Raw genomic sequence first — 22,142 nt, forward strand, 5'->3', positions numbered from 1 at the left:
GCCTTTGCTCTTTCTACAACTGCCCTAGGGAATGCTGGTAGTAACATTAACAGCTGCCATTTTTTGTGACCAGCACATGATGAGAGCTACACAAAGATTTTCTTTACAATATACTCGGAGGTGGGTTTTTACAATAACACCATGAAGTGGGCATGATTACCTTGATTTTACAGATAGGAAAATAGGCTCAGAGAGGTTAAAAAATGTTCTGAAGCTTAAAACACTTAATAAATGATAGAAAAAGAACTCAAACTCAGGTCTGTTCAACTCTAAAGTGACTTTTAACCGCTAGATTGTTTAGCTTCATAAAGGTCATGGTAGACATCTGGTATTTTTGTTTGCCCTTGATCTCTTACCCCTTCTTTTAATACCTGCACCCTGATTTTCTTATAAGAAAATGCACCTCTTCAATTTTAAGCCTGGATTATCTAGATAGGACTGATTGTACTCACTGTCTAGAGGTCTGACCAAAGGAAGAATCACATACCATTTCTATGGAGATTGGTTTGCAGTAATCAGTTAACTCAAGCTAAGTCGATTAGAGTAAACCCAGGACTTTGCTGGAACAGATGGAGTTGCTAAATTGGTAGAATATAAGCCTGGAGCTCCTGGTGGCCATTTTGGATACTGTACAAAGGGAACACACTTGAGAATGTCAGTGAAGTCAACCCAGAGGGAAACAAAACCAAGAGATTGAGAAAATGTTCCATGGGGAAGAAGGGTAAGTTCTGAAGTCATCATTTGAGGCCCTGGATCCAACTGTGCCTCAGGTCAATTACCCCTGAACATTCCAATTACGTAAGCCAGTAAGTTTCCTTTTTTGTTTAGTCTCAGTTGCATTGCTGTGCCTTACAACAGAAAGAGCACCGAATAGCATACACATTGGATGCTCATAGTTATGTACAAATGTGAAGCCAGAAAATTTTAATGATGAGAAACTTTATTATTAAATTGGTGTTTATATCCTCCTATTAGGTAGAGACCAGTTATGATTAAGTTTTTTAATGTTTATTTATTTTGAGAGCGAGAGAGAAAGCACGTGCATATGAGCAGGGGAGGGGCAGAGAAAGAGGTAGGGAGAGAGAATCCCAAGCAGGCTCTGTGCTGTAAGTGAGGAGCCCAACACTGGGTTCGATGTCATGAACCTCAAAATCATGACCTGAGCTGAAATCAAGAGTTGGATGCTCAAATGACTGAGCCACCCAGGTACCCCAAGACCAGTTATGATTATTCAGGTTCATCTTCCTCCTTTCTCGGTGATTCCATCCTTGGCTTTTTCTCTTCCTCCCTTTATGTTTGCTCTTTTCCTCCTTCATTTTCTTATGGCCTTTTCATTATTCACCTCCACTACTGTAGAGAAAAAAAAAGCATGAAACTTGTATTAAACAGCTTTACTGGTTTATAAGGCTCTTTGAAAAGTTTCAGATAAAAAGTGACTTAAAAGCAATTAAAAAATCATTTTTGGGTTTTAGTTAGCTGTGTCTTATTTGCCACATATTAAGCTTTATGAAAGTCCTTGATGTCATTTCTTCCATGGCAGAAGTACAACCTTTTCTGGTTTAGTCTCACTTAATCATTAATGATGGGCTGTAAAATATTCTTTCCAGTTCAAAAGTGGCATCAAATAAGTAACTAAGATGCCATTAGTAATAATTTTGGAAATGTGGTCATTTAGCAAGCTTGCATTTACTGAACATGTACCATGTACTGGACTAGGCTCTGGAAAAAGCAAAGGAGAATAAAACATAGTTTTCAAAATCTAGCTGGATCGGCAGGCCTAGGAACCACTGACCATAATGTAGTGTGATGGGCAGAAAGATAGTAAAAACATTTCACAACTAGTTCTGCATAGGAAGGAACTAGGCAGAACAGATGCCAGGTTTGGGGGAAGCGGGTTCTGGAGCTACCCCCTCCCACTGTGCCAAGCAGTAATGCCTTAGTTTCTGGATGCTGTAGGAGGGTCCTACACTGGCAAAGCAAGGGGGCCCTTGGGGACCTTAGGAACAGCAGCTATTTGGCAAATGGTATGGCAGTATTTCAGTATTTTAACAACTGGAATGGGTTGAGTAAGCCTGGGAGTCATTTGATAATCAAGGCCTCATAATGGAGGCAAAGAGAGGGGTGACTTTACATAGAGGAGTTGACATTTGAGCTGGGCTTTAACAGAGTTCATTCAGGGAAGAGAGAACAGTCCCTAAAATGTTAAGGTGTGCCTGCCATGTTTTAATCAGCAGAATCAGGTTGAGTGATCAGGAGGGAGAGGGGAGAGGAGAGACTGGAGCAGTGAGTTGGCCCAGGTTGGGAAGGAGCCACAAAAGAGTTTGAAAAATAGACCATAGGGAGCTAAGCATGGATTTCAGGAGGTTATGAATGTGGTAGGACTTTTGGGTTATATACAGGAGTCTTGCTTGCCTGATGGAGAGAGAAAATCCAGTTTAAGATTATGGAGCTATATGAGCTATATACTCTACCAGGATACCACTGATCTGGGAAAGCTAGAAGCACAGGCATTTAAACCACAAAAGCCTTGGACCGTTGTTCACCCTAAAGCAAGGAGCTGGGAAGCAAGTATTTTTCAGCATATGTCCTCTTCTGGATTCCTGAGGCCTTCTGGGTTACTTCAAAGCTGTCCATGTAGTTTCTTAGGAGCAGGGCCCTCATCATATACATCTTTGTTTTCCCTACTGTCTAACTCAGTACCTGGGACATAGGAGGTTCTCAGTAAATATTTGTTGAATTAGTATAACATTAAATAATTCATTCAGCTCTAAGTAACCATTGCTTATACTTATTGTAAATACACTGGCTTTATGTAATTACACAGTGTGTCTGCCCTTTTTAGGTCCTGTATTTTCATTCTGGCATGATCTGCTTTCAGTGGCATTCAGCTAAAGTCTGTGCCTGCTCAACAGAAAGCTTTTGGCGACAATGAATCGCATATCCTGGCTCGATTGCTCCTGAGTGTGACACAACATTCACCCTCTCTTTAACTTGACTGATCCTACCTGTATGTTTCCTACCTGTATGTTGTTTATTTATTCTGAAACAGGAAACATACAAGTAATACATATTTGTGGAAAAATAACCAAGCAATATAGAGTAATACAGAGTAGGAGGGAAAATCTTCCAGAGGTGTATAGTCTTCTAGACTGTCTCTATGCATATGAAAATATGTGTGTGCTCACAATACCTAATGTTCTCTAATCTGCTTTCTAAACCATCCTTACCTCATGGATAATCTTGCCATGTAAGTATAGTTACCGATCTTTTTTTTCCTAGCAGCATAGTATTCTATGGTGTGGATATAACAGAAATGCAGTCAAGAGGACGATGACACTAAAACGAATGAAATACTGTGTTTCTTAAACTCCAAATACTTTAGGTATTTTTGTTTTTAATTACTTAAAGAAACAAATAACTGATCCAAACTAAAAAAATAGCAATCTGCAGCCTCACTTAAGAAATAATTGATTTAAGTCCATTATTATTGTAGGCATGCTTTGCTTCATTGTTAACCTCGTCTAACCCCTTCTACCTGGGAACCCCAAAGAGCATAGTAAACATTGTACAAATACTCCATAAAAGTTGTTCTGTACTGGTCTGGACTTCATGGATCTTTAAATATATGTTGTTTTAAAATGTCTTTTATTAGGGCCGGCCTTAATTGGTCTTCTCTCTTGATCCTGATTTTAAAGGGGAAGATGGCCCAGGAAACCTCTCGGGTCTCACCAAATAATCTAAGCTCAGAACAATGAGATTCCTTCAGGCCCATCTCCCAAGCCATCCCTGAGATCACACTCTCTCATCATGGGACTTCTGAGTCTGAGATTCTGTAGCTGTGCACCAGAGGACTGAGGTCTCCTGGCTCTTGTGTTACTGAACCTGGCTTTTGTTTCCGTTTTTTTGCTTTCATTCTCTTTTGCCACCTTTCTTCCAGTTTTTGTAGAGTCTTGGCTGGCTTCCTCCTAAGGATGGATCTGCCTGCCAGTGTGTTCAGGAATCTGCAGTGTCATTAGAGTGGTTACCTCTAATTGGTTCTTCTTTGCTGTGTTAGAACTCTGCCCTGAGCGCTAAGAAAACTCTTCAGTGTGTGGGCTCTTGTCTCTGTGAAAAAAGCTTTTGTCCTGTAATCATTAGGCAGAGCTCTAGTTTACTTCTAAAACATGATTAAATCCTTGGGAAGGAGGGGGAAAAAATAGAGGGCTGTTATTTAAGATGGGTACCCTGAGGGAACAAAGGAGAGGCTTTTCACATTGTTGTGTCTCCTAATTGGGCCAAGCCAAGGTTGCTGTGTGTCATTCCAGAAAGCAGTTCCCTGCCTGGTGGGAGGACAGGAGCACAGGGGTGACAAATTGAAGCTGACGTTAGAAGGCATGGGACCAGAATTCAAGACTTTTTAAGGCCAGATCTTCTGAACTTGCCTCCTGTCCCACCTCTGAAGGGCCCTGGGGGAGAGAAGAGAGCTTAGACCCCCACACTCTGCTCTGTAGTTCCCGACATAAAGAGTTTCCCTCACCCAGAATTACTGGGAAGGGGCTGGTTTGCTTTATTCCACATAACTCTATATTGCTTGAATTATTTATAGGGAACATGTGTTATTTATATAATCGGAAAAAATAAAACTATATTCATAGTGTGGGCAGGGGTAAAGAAAGAGAAAGTCAGTTGTTTAGTGGAACTAGCAAATGGTCCCATAGTGCAGTAAGGTCAACATTAAGAATAAAAAGTGCTAGTGGGATTATGATACTTTAAAAGGCCCCTAAAAATTCTGAGCAGGACTAATCCTTAGTATGGTGACAAAAAAAGGGAAGACTTTAACAAGCCCCCCCCCACCTCCTTCCTTTGGGGGCTCAGTGTCAGACCATACTGGACCCTACAAAAGGCCTTGTCCAGACTTCCCACCCCAGTGAACATCTTATGTTGGACAGCTTTCTGACCTCTTTCATGGTAAATATTCTTCTGTATTCCCAGCTTCAAGGTCTGGCCTTTGAGGTAAGATTATCTTCTAACTCATTCTAGAGAATATGGTCTGCCTGATAGTACATTTGTGCATTAACTGGGGAGGCTTTCTGGAGATACAATTTAGTCCAAGTATATGGTTCTATTAAGAATTTCAGACCTGAGGGGCGCTTGGGTGGCTCAGTCAGTTAAGCGTCCAACTCTTGATTTTGGCTCAGGTCATGATCTCTCACTCTTCTGAGTTGGAGCCCCACATGGGCTCTGTGCTGACAGCGTGGAACCTGCTTGAGATTCTCCCTCTTTCTCTGTCCTTCCCCCACTTGCACTCTTTCTGGCTCTTTCAAAAGAAATAAAGGAACTTGGGGTGCCTAGGTGGCTCAGTTGATTAAGTGTCTGACTCTTGGTTTCTGCTCAGGTCATGATCTCATGGTTTGTGAGTTTGAGCTCTGCATTGGGATCTGTGCTGACAGCATGGAGCCTGCTTGACATTCTCTCTCTCTCTCTCTCTCTCTCTCTCTCTCTCTGCCCCTCCCCTGCTCACTTTCTCTGTCTCTGTCTCAAAAATAAATAAAGTTAAAAAAAAAACTGAAAGAAAGAAAGAAAGAAAGAAAGAAAGAAAGAAAGAAAGAAAGAAAGAAACTAAAAAAAAAGCATTTCAGATCCTAACAAGTCAATGAAGGGAGGACGATTTTGACTAGGGACCTTCTGTCACCCTCTAATCAGGCCCCATATATGGCTGCCTGGTGAGCTCCCTTATTCTTGGGCTTCTATACATAAAAGTTCTAGGTATGGGCAGCCAGACACTCCCCTATATTAATCAAATTAATGCTTGACCTATGCCTCAGTTTTCTCATTGGTTAAATGGGCATAATAGTAGTATTTACCTCATAAGGTTGGTATGAGAATTGCATGTCTTACAACAGTGCCCGGCACGTAGCAAGAGCTTAATTAATGATTGTTAGCTCTTATCACTGTTATAACTCCAAGCCCACCACGAGTTCTGATGTTTGAAGTAAGCCCCAAATGGAAACTTGGTGGGTTCCCAAAGAAATAGGGCAGTTTTTAAACTCTAACTTACAAACAATCTGGTTTCTATCAAGCTCTTCTTACCAAGCTCTTTCTCAAGTTCTTCTCCTGCAAATCCCTATTTTTTGAATTATTTCAGTCTATGAGCCTATTTCTTTGAGCTAAAGATACCTTAATTCTTCAACAATACTCAAAAACTGAGTCACTCTGTATTTATAGATAGTGTAAAATTTAGACACAGTCACAGTAAAAATAATGAAAATGCAAAGACTAAACTGACTGGTCCCGTTATGCCCTGACAACACCAAAGAGAGTTAGTGAATAAAGTTCCAGCTCTCTTCCATCTTAATGAGCTCGTTGCAAGAACCAGTTCAAACTAGATTTAGTCGAAGCCCTAAAGGAAAGGATGGGAATGATACTCCGCTGTCTCTCTGTTACACTCTTAAACTCATTGGCAATCCTGTCTCGTGTTTCCTCCTTGTCCCCTGCCCTTTTTTTCACTGGAGGAGGGCTTTAGGGAAATAGTAAGAATGCTGCAGTAACAGAGGGAATTAATTTGACCGTGCTCTGAAGAAAGAGTGTGTTGATTTCCCACTAGCAATAGTCTCTCCACCCATCAGAGCAGAGCCAGGGATGTGGTACATTACACAAACCAGTCCCACTTGACCAGCTGTTTTTGGATATGTCAAGCCCAGAGTTCGGCCTCTTTACATAGAAACATGTTGCCTTCCTCGAATCAATTCCTGTGAGACGAGAGAAAATCCCGTGTGGCCCAAGCATGATGTAACAGGGATGTGTGCTTCAGAATTCAAGACACACCCTCGCAGTTCCTGGCATCTTTTTACCATAATAATCACACAGCCACAGTCTTGCTTCTGTGACCTTTGCAGGCCAGAGCTGCCTTACCTTGGCTGTATTTCTGAGCGGGCCTGGACAGGAAGATCCAGCTCTGCTTCCTACGGTCCTGTGGATGGGGCTGGGAAGTCAGGCCTGCCTTGCTGCGTGTTCAGAGAGCTTAGCATTTAGATCAGGGCAGACTTCTTGTGCATCTTTTTTTTTTTTTCCTGGTCATTTTTATACTTCTGATTTAGTGTACAGAAAGGCGACAGGTCTTTGTCACTTGAAATTGCCTATAAGAGTATTTGGTTGGGGGCACAGGGTGAGTGGCTCAGGCAGTTAAGCGTCCGACTTTGGCCTAGGTCATGATCTCACGGTTATGAGTTCAAGCTCTGCATCGGGCTCTGTGCTGACAGCTCAGAGCTTGGAGCCTGCTTCAGACTCTGTGTCTCCCTCTCTCTCACTGCCCTCCCCCACTCGCACTCTGTCTCTCTCTTTCTCAAAATTTAAACATTAAAAAAAATTTTTTTAAAGAGTATTTAGTTGCTTCAGTAGGAGCCAGATTGAAACGTCCGAATCCAGATAACAATGAAACCAGCTCATTGCTACCTAAGTATGAGTGATACTTCCATTAACTTTTGATTTTTTTAAATGTTTATTTACTCTTGAGAGAGTGAGGCAGAGAGAGAGGGGGAGGCACAGAATCTGAAGCAAGCTCCAGGCTCTGTCTGAGCTGTCAGCCGGGACTCAGGAACTCACAAACTGGGATATCATGACCTGAGCCGAAGTCCAACGCTTAACTGACTGACCCACCCAGACTCCCCTAACTTTTCATTTTTTTAAGTTAAAAATAAAGTTTAAATATGGTATTTGATGGCCGTGAACTTGCTAGTGATACAAACAGTTCTTACTTCTTCCTTTAGCAAAACCCAATCTAATGGTAACATTAACAGTTTCAGTAATGGTAAGAAATCTCATTTGAAGCCTTAATGAGCAGGGCTACAGCCTGTATGTGAAATTTTACATTAGCCTTACACACAGAGACATTCTCACATGAGCAGCAAAGGCAAATAGATCACTGAACTATCTATCCTTCAGAACAGGGGAAGTCACTGACTTTCCTGAATATTTTTCACCCCCTCCTCCACCATAGTGGAAAAAAGCTAACATTTCTTAGGCACCTATGAAGTACCACATTTTTCATTAATTTCCTTCATCTCATTAATCTCTGCAATAAACCCATGAGGGTGGTATTATTGTGCTCCTTTAGAGATGCGGAAAGCGAGGCTTGGAGAAGTTGGGGTGCCCAAAATCATACAGCCACGATGTGAAGCCATGATTGACTAAATTGAAAGCATTTTACATTGTGTAATGATGATCATACTTGGCCATATTTTTTTAGCCCCCTAGAAGAATGATTTGAGGATAGTCACAAATTATATTAAGCACCCTTGAAAGGAGCTTTTTGGTTTATATAATACTTATGTGTATGGTGTGTGTGTGTGTGTGTGTGTGTGTGTGTGTGTGTGTAGCTGACCCTCAAAGCTATTGTTATGATAATGACACCAAATCACTACCTGATTGGAGATGGAACTAAAGCTCGAAAAGATGCCTCCTCTTTAATGTGGAGGTTCAATCGCTTATGTTTATCTCCACTCTTTCTCATGACCCATCTGAAATAGTTTCAGTTTAATAATAATAATAAAATATTAATCCAAAAGGGCAAAGACATTGAGAATCACTTTGAGACATCGGCAGATTTCAACCAAGTATTAGAAGACAGGAAGTGATAGAAGATTGACAGGGCATAACAGAGGAAACTGCAAATCAAAGTGCTTTCAATGTAGTGTAACAGTAGAACACAGGTTTTCTCAGGACTCAGAAGCACCAGATATCACAGAAGGTAGAGGAGATGACAACAGATTTGTTGAAAATTGTATATGAAACATTTGCACCCCCTTTGTCACCCTGGACAGCCAGCTGATAAATCTACAGCCCAGACTGAAGGCAAAAATTAGCTTTGGAGGGGCACCTGCGTGGCTCAGTCCGTTAGGTGACTGACTTCAGCTCAGGTCATGGTCTCACGGTTTGTGAGTTCGAGCCCTGCGGTGGGCTCTGTGTTGACAGCTCAGAGCCTGGAGCCTGTTTCAGATTCTGTGTCTGCCTCTCTCTCTGCCCCTCCCCTGCTCGCTTGCTCTCTCTCTCTCTCAAAAATAAACATTAAAAAAATTTTTTTTTAATTAGCTTTGGAGAAAATGAATTAGAAAAATTTTAGGCTTAGGACTCCAAACAAAGCAGAAGATAAGGGGAATCCTGTGGCTAAAACAAGGGATTATACCTACCAAATGGTGATCTTTCTCTGCCCTGCTCTTAGAATGTGGAAACTAGACAAGAGATTGGAGAACTCATTTCTGTAAATACCAGTCCACCTCTAAGAACTTATCTCTGTGTTTTGACATTGGTCACTTTCCAGTGAACCCCACCAGTTTACAAATGTTGTCCATATACATAGTATTTCTGATTTTATTTTTAGAATAAAATATATTTTGTGTTATATAATTTAAATATGACTGAACAGACAAGGATCACCAGACTTTGGAAGATGCCTCCCACATCAAAGAGGAAATAAAACAAACAGAAAAAAAGAGCCATGAGGAGTTAGAGCTAATGCAAAATTTAGAAAAAAGAATAATCTCAGAGAATTAAAGATGATATAAGGACAAGAATAGGATGTGCTGAATTAGAAATAGAAGACAAGAAAGAGATCCTGGAAATTAAAAACTTTATGGTAGCCAACATACCTTCAGTTAAAAGGATGGGAGATAATACCAAGTGATAGTATTTGCTATTTCAAATAATATTTCAAATGCTTATGTGTAAGCATTAAGTTCATTAAGAACAAAATAAAAACAATCATCTAAAACCACAAACAGATTTAAAACAGAAAAAGCAGGTGGCAGGGTTGAATGGGGGAGATAACAAAGATGTGTATTGAATCAGAATTTGGCTTGGGAGACTCGATGTAGAGAATGGTAGAGTATGGCCCTCAGAAAGTCAGTGCTTCCACAAAGCAAGAGGAACATTGACAAAAACTGCCAAAAATCAACCTTTCAGAACTCTGGAAATTAACAACAGGCTTGCAACAATTTGAAGAGTGTTTACTCAAGAAAAGCAGAAGAATCTTGGTAAGAACAGCAACATTTGTGGCATTTTAACTTTCCCTAATCCCATCCTCCTCCTCCCCAGCTCTGCAGTAATCTTGAAAGCCAACCATCTTTCAATTACAGTAACATTGTAAACCAGCAGCCTAGCAGCCACTGGAGGAAGCAGAACAGGTTTCAAGCTCCCCAAAAGCCCGATCCAAGAGAATTGTCAACATGTGACGTGTTTGGCAGCTCACTGAAAACTCTATTCTCAGGGCTTGTCTCTTTTGCCCTGCCTCAGAGCTTGGTCTATGTGAACAGCCCTACTCAACAGGGAATTTGTTGAAAACAGTCAGTGTCAATTACTTACCATTATGACTGCCTAAGGCCCCATTACCAAGTAGGGATAACAAGAGGCTGACCCCCTCCAAAAAAAACAATTGTAAAGAAAATAACTGGGGAATGAGATGTCCTCAGGGACCTTTGTAAATGTCCCACATATACCAGGGAACCTAGAAGTCTATACACATGCACAGGGCTTTGCTCATGCCCAGGAAGGACCTAAGAAGACCCTAAGCTCTCACTTCTGGCTGACCTTAAGGCTCTGTGTAAGTAGGAAATAAAGGTTAAGACAGAGTTTTAAACTACTTGCTGGAGTGTTGAAGTCATGCCCCAACACACACAGAGACCCTTGGCAAAGGTAGGGAGACTTACTGGCTCAAGGCATTTAGGGAATATTTTCGATCATTAGCTATTTAGTTATTAGTCACTAGGTGATTTCATGTACAAAGGATCCTCAATAAAAATAGTTGGCTGACTTCTCATCAGAAACCAGAGGCCAGAAGACAGTGGAATGACATATTCAAATTGCTGAAACAAAGACTGTCAACCAAGGATTGTATATATAGCAAAACTATCTTTCAAGAATGAAGGATAAATTAAGACATTCTGAGAAATAGAAAATCTGAGAATTTGTCACTAATATACCTGACCTATAAGAAATACTAAAAGGAGTTCTTCAGGCTAAAGTGAAAAGACACTAGAGGGTAAGTCAAATCCACATGTGAAAACAAAGAGCATTGGTAAAGATAAATACATAGGTAAATACAAAAGACAGGATGAATGTATTTTTTGATAATTTTTTTCTTCCCCTATCTGATTTAAAAAACAACTGCATAAAGCAATAAATATAAAACTGTTGATGGACCTGAAATGTATAAAGATATAATTTACATAACAGTAGTACAAAGCAAAATAGGATAATGAAGCCATATTGGAGCAAAATTTTTATAATTAGTGGAAATTAAAGTGTTGATCTGAAATAATTTTTTTAATTTAAAATTTTAATAACAATTCCCAGGGAAACCTATAAGAAAATAGCTCAAAAATATGTAATAAAAGAAATAAGAGAATTAAAATGGTATTCTAGAAAAATATCTAACATAAAGAAGTCAGTAATGGAAAAATATAGGAACAAAAAACTGTAAGATACACAGAAAAACAAATAGCAAAATGGCAGACATATCCTACCTAGTCAATAATTATATTAAAAGTAAATGAACTAAATACTCCAATCAAAAGCAGAGATTGGCAGAATAGGTAAAACAAACAAACAAAAACATAATACGATCCAACCAAATCCTGTCTACAAGAGATACACTTTAGAGTCAAAGACACAAATTGGTTGAAAGTAAAAGAATGGACAAATACATACCATGCAAATAGCAATATTGTGATTTAGATGACCCAAACATATTTTCTACAGTTCCTAGCTCACAGATTCCAAAACTTTTAGATTTCGGAGCAATAAGAGCAACAGAGCATCTTTTGTTATAATATTTAGTCTTCTGTTTTCAGTTCCTGAAAATGCTTCAGAGCATTGTGAAATGGTTGTTTTATTATTCATGACAAGCCCTTTCCACCACAAATGAATGGATTTATGGCAATGAAGGTGATTTTTGCAAAGCACCTAAGGATGTGATCTGGTTACCAGGAAAACCAACCATAAATAAGGGGGTTTGAACTTTTAATTTCACACCCTGATTTCCAGGGAAGGGAAAGGGACTAAAGTTTAAATGGATCATTAATGGGTAATGAGTTAATGAAGCCTCCACAAAATCCAAAAGGAGGCGGTTTGGATAGGCCCACGTTGGGGATCCTGAATGCTTCCACATGCCACCATCCTGAGCCCCAAGCTCCATAAGGACAGAAGCTCCATTGTTCAGGAACTTACCCTATACATCTCTTCATTTGGATGTTGATTACTATTCTTTAATATACTTTGTAATCAGTAAGTGGGTTTTTCTGCGAGCCTTCCTAGCAAATTAATGGAACCCAAGGAGGGGGCATGGGAACCTCTGACTTATAGCCAGTCAGTCAGAAGTACAGGTAGCAACCTGGTCTTGTGATTGGCATCCTGAGGTGGAGGGGGCCATTGGAACCTCCAAAATGTGGCCAGTTTGTCAGAAGCACAGGTAACAACATGAGCTTGTGACTGGCATCTGAAGTGGAGGCAGTCTTATGGGACTAAGCACTTTGCCCATAGAATCTGATTCTAGCTCCAAGTAGATAGTGTCAGAGTTAAGTTGTGGATGCCCTGTTGGTATCCAAGAATAACGTCGTGGTGTGGGAAAGCCTCCACATACACACACACTGCAATTGGGTTCAGTAACCCCTTTACAGTGACCAAATGAGAGCTGGTTACTAATATCAGACAAAATAGACTTTAAGACAAAAATTATTACTAGAAACAAAAAAGATTAAAAGAATAAAAAGGTGAGTCCATCAGGAAGACATAAGAAGAATAAACTTATATGCACCCAACAAATGAACCCCAAAATACATGAAGCAAAAGCTGAAAATTGAAGGGGAGTAATAGACAAATCAATAATAATACTTGAAGATTTAATACCCACTTTCAATAATAGAACAACTAGGCAGAAGGTCAGCAAGGAAATAGAAGACCTGAGCAACACTATAAACCAATCTGATAAGCATTTGTAGCACATTCCACTTGACAATAGCAGATACACATTTTTCTCAAGTGTACATGGAACATTCTCCTGCACAGACCATATGTTAAACCACAAAATGAGTCTCAATAAATGAAGAAGGAAATCATGTAAACATCTCTAGTCACATAGAATAAAATTAGTAGTCAACAATAGAAGAAAATTTGGGAAATTCTCAAATGTGTGCAAGTTAAACACACACTCACACACTCACTCCTAAATAAGCAATAAATCAAAGAAAAGATAACAAGGAAAATTAGAAAATACTTTGAGAAAGCAGAAACAAAACTACAACACACCAAAACTTATATGATGCAGCTAAATCAGTGCTTAAAGGGAAATTTATAGCTTAACTGCCTATATTAAAAAAGAATTTTATTGCATATAAGTAATACTTCAGTAAAATTGACATTTAATATAGAAAGAATGACCCATATTCTTTGACTATATACATTTATATGCTATCTATATATGTGTAGTCGCTAAATTCTCTCTGATGTTAGTATAATTTGGGGAAAATCACTAACCCTTTCAAACTTCATGTAAAATTCACTTAAAAAAACCCGAACATGGTTTTAAAAATATATGAACAAATATTAAGCTTATAGATAACTATATGCATGCTAAAGTATTTAGGGGAAAGTGCACTGATGTTTGCAACTGACTTTGAAATGCAATGACAACAGAATATAACATGGGTTGATGGATGGGTAGATATGTGATAAAAACAAGTATAATAAAATGCTAAGGTATAATCTACTTGATAAGTTTATGGGTACCCACTAAAAAACTCTTTCAACTTTGCTGTATGTTTGAGAATTTTCATAATAAAATGTTGGGGAAAAAATAAGCTCAAAATGACACTCTGACCCTGAAGTATTACTATCATAATTTACTAAGTTAATATCTTATTGGTCTGAGGAACTTAACGTTTTCTTTAGGGAGCTAGCTCTTTTAGTTTATATGCTTTGGGAACCCGGTGTATTATAGATAAACATTTTTAAATAATCACCAGAGAGATGTTGTAAAAGAGTATAGTGATACTCTATGGGGGAATAAGGTCTTGTAACCTCAGGACCAAACTTTGTAGGAGAATCTTCTGAGTCTAGAATTATATTTCATTAGGAATTCAAATCAACTTAATTTCTGCCCCTAATTTCTGTAGGGAAAGTTGTGAAGTAGACCACATGTAGATAAATTAATAAGTTCATGCCTGCTCAAATATGGTTCATTTTTCCACCCTGTCATTTTCCAGTACTTTATGACTTCTGCAGATCTTACTCCCCTATTTGGAGAAGGCAGTTTAGATGCCATTAAATTCATTCTCCACTCTCCTCTCATAATCTTGCAAAGCTGTCGGTACTGACACTTCAGTGTTCCACAGAGAGTGATTTTCCAAGTGATGAAGCAGATTCCAATCAGTATACGATCCAGATAAGGACTGGGAACTGGACCTCTGCCACCTTTCCCTCCAGCTCTCTTAACACAATGACTAGGGAATTCCTTTGAGGATCACTGGGTACACTTCAAGCCCCCCTGCCCGCCCCCCCCCCCCCCCCCCCCCCAGGTCCTGTGGCCTCTTTCCAGCCACAGAGATCTTCCTGTCTGGAGCGTTTCCGGCTTTCTGTCCCTAGGCTTGGAGAATTCAGCTCAACCTGGGGAAGAGACAGAAGACTTGAGGTTATCAAAAGCCTGTTGAATTATCTGATGCAAGACTGACTGCCTTGTTTGCCTCCCTGGCTGTCTTCCTGGGCTTCAAAGCAGCTGAGAAAACAACCTTTTTCTAAGTCTTGGACAAGGAGGAAAATCCCTGGCATGAAGAATTTCTGTCACAGACACTTGGTACAGCTAGAGGAAAGGTTTGTTTAGCTTAGCAATGGGTTTTATTAGCCTAGACATCCAGTTGAAGTGAGAAAATAGGGTCCCTGTTGAAGGACATTTCAGAGTCAGTAGGTTTCCTCCCTTGCTTCTCAGAAGGACCTCTGCATGCAGATGAAAGTATTAGATGTATTCAACAAGGACATCACTGCCGAATTCATCAACCACCACATAATTTGCTGATCACAGAGGAGGCTGAAGCAGGGTTAATTAAATAATTGTGGATGGATATGAAGTCACATTTCTCAGCTGTCTCAATTGCTTCCCACCCCAGTTTTCTTGGCTGAACATGTTACATTGTCTTTGGACTCTAAGTTTTGTAGCAGAGAGCAGAGATAGAAAGAAAGCCAGGTTTACCACCTGCCCCTTACAGAAAGAAATTCTTCTGCTTATTCTTTTCCTCTGCCAGCTGGTTTTACTCTGCCTTTCGCCCCCAACCAATGTGAGATTTGGGGTAGTGGTTGCGAAGGAGAAGGAAATAGAAGAGAGGAAGGACTCATTAGCAGTGTTAAGGGAAGCCTTCCTGGCACAAGAATTAGAGAAGAGAAAGTGGAAGAATTGGTGCCAGATTACCCTCAGCACATGGCTGCTTATTCATGTCTCCTTTCCTGGGCCATAAAGGCAAAACTCACTTTTTCCTAAATTTGAGGCTGTATTGCAGAAACTCAGGTAAACTGCCAGGACCAGAACTCTATAAAAGCAGCCTCCAGGAAGGCCTGTACCCAAGGTTCCTGACATCTTTGTGTGTCTGCTCCACACTGGCTTTTCTGACCACCCATGGAGGAGAAGGCCTGGGCTGGGTTGCTCCAGATGAGGGTCACACCTACACTTTAGAATGACACAGGCACTATCCCTAGAAGGTGTCACCATACTGGAGAAGGCCTGAGGTTCCTATGGCCAGCACTTTCTGTTCTATGGCTCCTTTTCCACTTTCTGAGCCTCTTAGAAGTGGGATCAGGCCAGGAAAAACATGTGATGCTATAGCAAGCTGAAACCAAAGACTTGACTTTGGACCTGCCCAAGCTGAGAATCTTGGCAGTGATTGACTGGGCAAGCTGCTCTTTTCTATGGCATCTTCTAAGTCTCCCAACTTTGGGGAGGGGTGCCAGCTAAGTCTTCAAAGTGGGTATGAGTCAGGGCTTCTGATGGTCAACAATTTGTGCATTTATTCACTGCTTCATTTTTTTGGTTTTATAATTCACCTTCTGTTATGTATTTGGCACCATACTGGAGGTTGGTGGGACTAGGAGAAGCAGCAATGATGGTCTCTACCTTCAAATACGTGGTAGTAGGTCCAGGTAACATTCACTGTGAAACAGTGGAGAAAGCAGTAGGCACCATTAGAGAGGTATAGATGGAGTGTGAGGGGATTAGAGAAAGATTACCTCAGGCTGGAGCAATGGCATGGGCTTTCTGGGAGAGGTGGCAGTTGTATGGGATTCAAGGAGTAGGTAGGATTTGGACATTCAGAAATGAAGGGCAGAAAGAAGACTGCCAGTGTGGATGCTTGTGAACTTCCAACCTCCAAGGCAGCTTGCATGGATGTCTTATCCAACTCCCTTCTTTGTCTGGACTTGTGCAATATCCAGGCTGCAGAAAAAAAAAATGCCCTTATTGTCTGTTATACATCTTGCCTCATTTGATGTATTATCCCAGAAAAGTAGATTCATCTGTGCATGACACATTGGGGGCTACCATCATGGTGGTTCAAAAACAGACTATAGGACCATCTGGCTTGGGCTGAAATCCCGACTTCCGCACTTATAAGCCACCTACCTCAAAGTGTTGTTGTTTTCTCCTTCATCATTATCGTCATCACTGTGGGAACACCGGAAGGCTCCCTCACCCATCCTGATCCTGTAGGACTTTCCACTATTTTAGATCCATTAATCTCCTTTGAGAGCCTTATATTTAAAATGCAAACACCAGAAAGGGTAACCCTAGAAGGTTTAAATCAGCTGCCACTTTAAAGCTAAAGAGAATCTGCTGACAATGTATTTGCTCCAAAGCCAAATAGGCACCTGAGGGGACACAAAAGAAGGAGAATAGGGTCCGTAAGGGGAGGCCAGTGAGCCCCAAAAGCTAACTTCTCTTTCCAAGTTTTATTTAGAATACCTAGGCCTCTGTGTGTTCACTTGTAAATTGGGAGAAAACTTCACACATAAAGTGTGAAAAATAGGGATAAAGTGAAGAACAGTGAGGAAAATACTCACTGGTCATTTTCAGAGCCCACTTTGTGCAAAGCACTGGTTTGGGCCCTATAAAAGGGATGGATGTGGGATCAAAGAAAGTGCTCTGATCTTTGCAATCCCATCGAAAATTCAGAACATACACATAAGAAATAAATTGAGGTAGAAATAGATAGCAGTCCTTTAAAAAGTGCGAATTCACACAGTGCAGATTGAATCTGCCTGGTCCACAGTAGGTATTCAATAAATGTTTGTTGATGAATGGATTGAATGAATGAATGAGTGAGTGCCCAGGAAAAAGAAACTCATAGTAGAATGTCAATGGGAAAAAAACCCCAAAGGCCTAAAGACCTCCCTGTATTGTCTGTCTTCTGCCACCAGAATGTCAGCTCCATGAAAGCAAGGACCTTGTCTGTCTCATCCCCTGCTATCTCCCCTGCATCCAGAACAGTGCCTAGCACAAAGGAAAGTGCCCAGTAAATATTTGTGGATTGAATGAGTACATGGATAGTACTTGGATACTATTTGTAGTACTTGAATAAGTACTTGGATAGTATTTGTGGATTGAATAAGTGAGTAGTGAGTAGGGGGTACAAGTAATGGAAATTATGTCCAGATAGTAGTGGGATTTGGAACCCAACACATCTATACCTTAAATGTTCTTCAAAAGAATTTTAATATATTGATGATCACTTTCCTTGCAAGAATAGGTGAAGAGAGGAAAAAGTATATTCATTAGAGTATTAAGTCAAGCTAGTCTGATATAAAGGAAACATTAAAGCAACAACAACAACAACAACAACAACAACCTAGCTATTTGCAGGTGGGATAACAGCTCACAACACCACACACCTGCCCGGTGTGGCCTTAGGCTTTGGCCTAAGACACTTTGGCTTTCTGAGCCAAAGTGTCTGCACTCATTCTTGCCCACCTACATATTTCTGTGAACCCTCAGAGGATTCCAAAGCCAACCTCACACATTGCATGCAAGGTTGAGTATGATTTAAAAAAAATGTTCATCTAGCATCTTGGAATTTTATTAAGCAGCCAGGCCCTCCCTGCAGGTCATGATGTATTGCAGAAGGTAGAATGACATTTGACAACAGCACAAGTCAGACAACGATTAGAGCACACCAAATGTAGGAGATGACTGAACATCTGAAACAAAATAGCCCAAATCATCTACTAGGGAGGTTTGTTTGCATTAGAAAAGGATAATTTCTAGTTTGAAAGGTAGAAAGGCACAAGAGCGTGGGGTATTCATTCAAGTCTTAAAAAGGGAAGACTCTCTATGTATTCACAAAGATACATGGCAAGCATCACTTTTTTCCTGAAATCTGTTGGGCTAGAAAACGAATTTACTCTTCTCCTCTCTAATATGTAACACTAAAGAATCTTCAGATCAGAAAACTCATATAGAAAGAAAGAAAGAAAGAAAGAAAGAAAGAAAGAAAGAAAGAAAGAAAGGAAGGAGGGGGGAGGGAAGAAGAGAGGGAGGGAAGAAGAGAGGGAGAGAAGTATGGAGGAAGGAAGGAGGAGAGAGGGGAAGAAAGAAAAGAAAAAAGGAAGAATGAAAGGAAGGAAAGGAAGAAAGAAAACTATTAAAAGCAAACACACCTTCACCCCACTTCACCCTTCACTTCCAGTTGTTCTTCTGTTTGTCAGTTTCTCTTTTGGAATTTAGGCTCCAATCCAAACACATCGCACCCAGTATGATTTGTTGAATGAGAAGAAGACCATCACTTCTCTTGTTCCAGATACTGTGTCTCCACTAATACAACCTGAGACCATGCTAGATTTTTGTGAACCACATTTCACAACCAACTTGTATTGAACTATAGTTAACTAACACTCCTAAACCATTTTCTGAATGCTATTCTGTAAGCCATTCTGTAACCAGTAGTTGGTCCGTTGTATTCAAGGACAGGGCCTTACATATATTTTAATAAAATTTCATTCTGAAAGATTTGCAGGATTTGTCCCAACCTTCTAGCCAGACTGAGATTTGTTTTGTTATTATGATTGTCTAATCCAATATAACGACTCTTTGCATTTTTTGTCTTCTGTTACCACATTCAGCATCCCATCAATAGGTTTAATTACATGATCCACAAGTCCAAATGTCACCTTTTTAGTAAGGTCTTCTCTTAATACTCTATTTAAAATTGACCCTCTCCTCAGTTCCAATACACTTCCTATACTCTTTCTCTGCCTTTTTTCCCTCCATCGCATGCATAATCATTTAATATACCATATATTCTACTCATTTTATTTATTATCTTTTTCATCCTTTAGAATATAAACTCCATTAGGGTGGCAGTTTGGGGCAGTTCTGTTCCATGGTGGATCCCATATTTGTTGTATGGATGGGGTTGAGGACATCAGTGTCCTTGTCCAGGTCAGTAAGAATGCTGAACATGGACAAGACCAAGGCTAGAATCCAATGCATTCTACTAGAGGTTGCTATTGATCTTCGTGTCACTTACAAACCCACTTAATGGTATTGGCCTCCAGCCCAACTTGTCTTTACTCTATCCCAGAAGGATATTGAGAATTTGTTACATTTTTTTTGCAGAAAATCAGATATTTCATGTTGGTGGTAGCCCTCAGATCTATCAATCTGGAAGTTCTTTCCAAAAAAAAGGAAGTGCGATTCATCTGACACAACTGATCGCTTCCTCTTTCTAATTGCATACAAATCATCCTTTTGATGACCGATTTTAAACCCTGCTCAGGAAGGACAGGGCATTTATCAATGACCTGCCCAAAGTCCATGATTCCCTGGAAGGGAGGTCTTTCCAGGTGTGAGGTCCCTCCAGGCGAATGTCTCTTGGCTTATTCACAGTGGGCATGTGCTCCCTAGGAGTGGAAGTGTTCAAATGATGGAGGTGGCACCACTGACCCATAGCCTTAGATCCTGTTTGTTGTGCTGCATTGGAATATCTTATTTTTTTCCCTTAGTGTCAGATTTTTAGTCTATAAAGTAAAAATGGTTAATATGATTTTCAAAAATATAGTATGATACTTTATTGATTACTATTTATTTATACCCTTTTGGTTTCATGTGCAATTATGCAGACAAGAAAGATCTGAGGTTTGGGATATGTTTAATTTATTTCTGTTGCTCTTTGATCTAAAGGATTTATATTTCTTCTCTCCATTTCCTTTTTTTCCCATTCTTTCTGACACAACTGTGGTTGAGGGCCTTGTCATCTCAGCCCTGAATTATCACAATAGCTTTCTAATTGGCTCCAGGACTCCTGTCTCTTGCTTCTTCATCTTAGATTCTTCAGTCGGGCTAATTTCCTGGAACCCAGCTGTTCAAAATGCGGTCTATGGACCACAGCATCAGCATCTCCTAGGAGCTTGCTAGAAATGCAGATTATCAGGCCCTACTGAATGAGAAATTGCATGTCAACAAAACCTGTAGGTGACTCATACGCACATTGAAGTTTGAGAAGTACTATCTTCTTTTCTGTCATGCCCTTCTCCTGCCATTGGGCATCCATAAACTTCACATTGAACCGCCCCTAAACTAACTCTGTCAGAAAGGTTCCACCTAATTTTCAGGTGAGGTGTGTTGACATGAAGATGCTAATGCCCACCTATACGACCTACTCATTGGGTCTAAGAATGATGAGCAAATTTATTCACATAACTCTAGAGCAGTAGTAAAGCAGTAGTAAATTACTGAGATTTAACTTGAGTTGAATCCTTCTGGTAAAAGTAAAGTATTTTAGGAGCGCCTGCGTGGCTCAGTCGGTTGAGCGTCCAACTTCGGCTCAGGTCATGATCTTGCAGTTCGTGAGTTTGAGCTCCGCGTCGGGCTCTGTGCTGACAGCTCAGAGCCTAGAGCCTGCTTCAGATTCTGTGTCTCCCTCTTTCTCTGCCCCTTCCCTCTCATGCTCTGTCTCTCCCTGTCTCTCAAAAATGAATAAACATTAAAAAAAAAAAGTAAAGTATTTTGGTTTTTGATGAGTGAAAAGTAAGGAGTACTTGGGAAGTATATGGGACGAGTTGATTGGAAATGTTTTTCTTAGTTTGGCTCAGTGACAGGAATTTTAATATACTTAATTTGATCTTCACAATAATCCCACTTAGGTGGGTGTTATTATCCCCATTTTACATGTGAGGAAACTGAGAATCAAAAAGGTTAGGTTGTGCAGAACCACGGTATTGGTTAGAATTCAGGCTACAAACACCATAGTAACAAAGACATTTGGAAACTCAGTGGTTCAGACAAGTGGCTCTGTCCTGAGATGGACAGGTGATCCCAGGTGGGAAGCACTGATGCTTTGTGAGGTCACTCAGCTTCCTGCTCCCAAGTTGCTTTATCATCTCCCAGGATGTCCACCTCCATGTAGTTGAAGCCAGTTCCTGCCCTTGGGAACAGGGAAAGGGAAAGTGGAGAGCACACAGTGATTTAATGAAAACATTAGTTTTCAAAACATTGGAAGTGTTACCTGTCACTTGTACTCACAGACTGTTAGTCAAAGCTTGATCACATGGTCACCCCCCAGTTGCAAAAGTGGCAGAGAAGTGTTGAAACCTGGGGAGTTATTAACTAAACAGAAGAAGAGGGGGTGGCTATTACGGGAAAATTGGAGGTCTTATAATAGGCACCATGCTGATTAGGGGAAGAGCCTGGATTCAAACTCTATGACTACAACCTATGATCTTTCCACCGCATTATACCACCAGAGTTGACAATCAGTAAATGTTTGCTGTATTGAGATAAATTGAGATATTACATTTAAGCCTTTTGGTGATTTGAAATTACTTCTTCCTTCTCTCTTGCCTCCCTGATTACCTAAGTGGCTCTGTGTCACACTATCCCTATCTTTGATGATGTTAATTTGTAAAGCAGGAAACTGGTCTTCATCTTCCTTCAAGAGAAATGTCATAGAGGTTCAGTGGAACCCTATGAAGTATGAGAATAGGTGTTAATGATAATACTTTTTTAATGACCAAATGACTATCCCTTTTATTTTTTATTATTTTTATTTTTTTTAACTTTATTTATTTATTTTGAGAGAGAAAGAGTGTGCAAGCAGGGGAGGGGGCCAAGAGAGAGGGAGACAGAATCCCAAGGAGGCTCT

At 40.2% G+C, this 22,142-nt stretch overlaps 1 protein-coding gene and 1 long non-coding RNA gene across 8 annotated transcripts in view; one reads left to right on the forward strand and one right to left on the reverse strand.

Annotated features, from left to right (window-relative positions):
- The window catches only part of RAD51B (RAD51 paralog B), a 640,680-nt gene that overhangs the window by 538,872 nt on the left and 79,666 nt on the right, over window positions 1–22,142 (forward strand). The window lies entirely within an intron of this gene.
- On the reverse strand, window positions 993–11,800 carry LOC128773023 (uncharacterized). The gene is made up of 2 exons (XR_008417241.1): window positions 11,680–11,800; window positions 993–1,350 (listed from the first exon to the last, which is right to left on the reverse strand). It is a non-coding gene; the product is annotated as an uncharacterized LOC128773023 (long non-coding RNA).

The sequence above is a fragment of the Panthera pardus genome, unplaced genomic scaffold (genome assembly GCF_024362965.1).
Source record: "Panthera pardus isolate Hobbes unplaced genomic scaffold, ASM2436296v1 HiC_scaffold_24, whole genome shotgun sequence".
In the NCBI taxonomy this organism is placed as follows: Eukaryota; Metazoa; Chordata; class Mammalia; order Carnivora; family Felidae; genus Panthera; species Panthera pardus.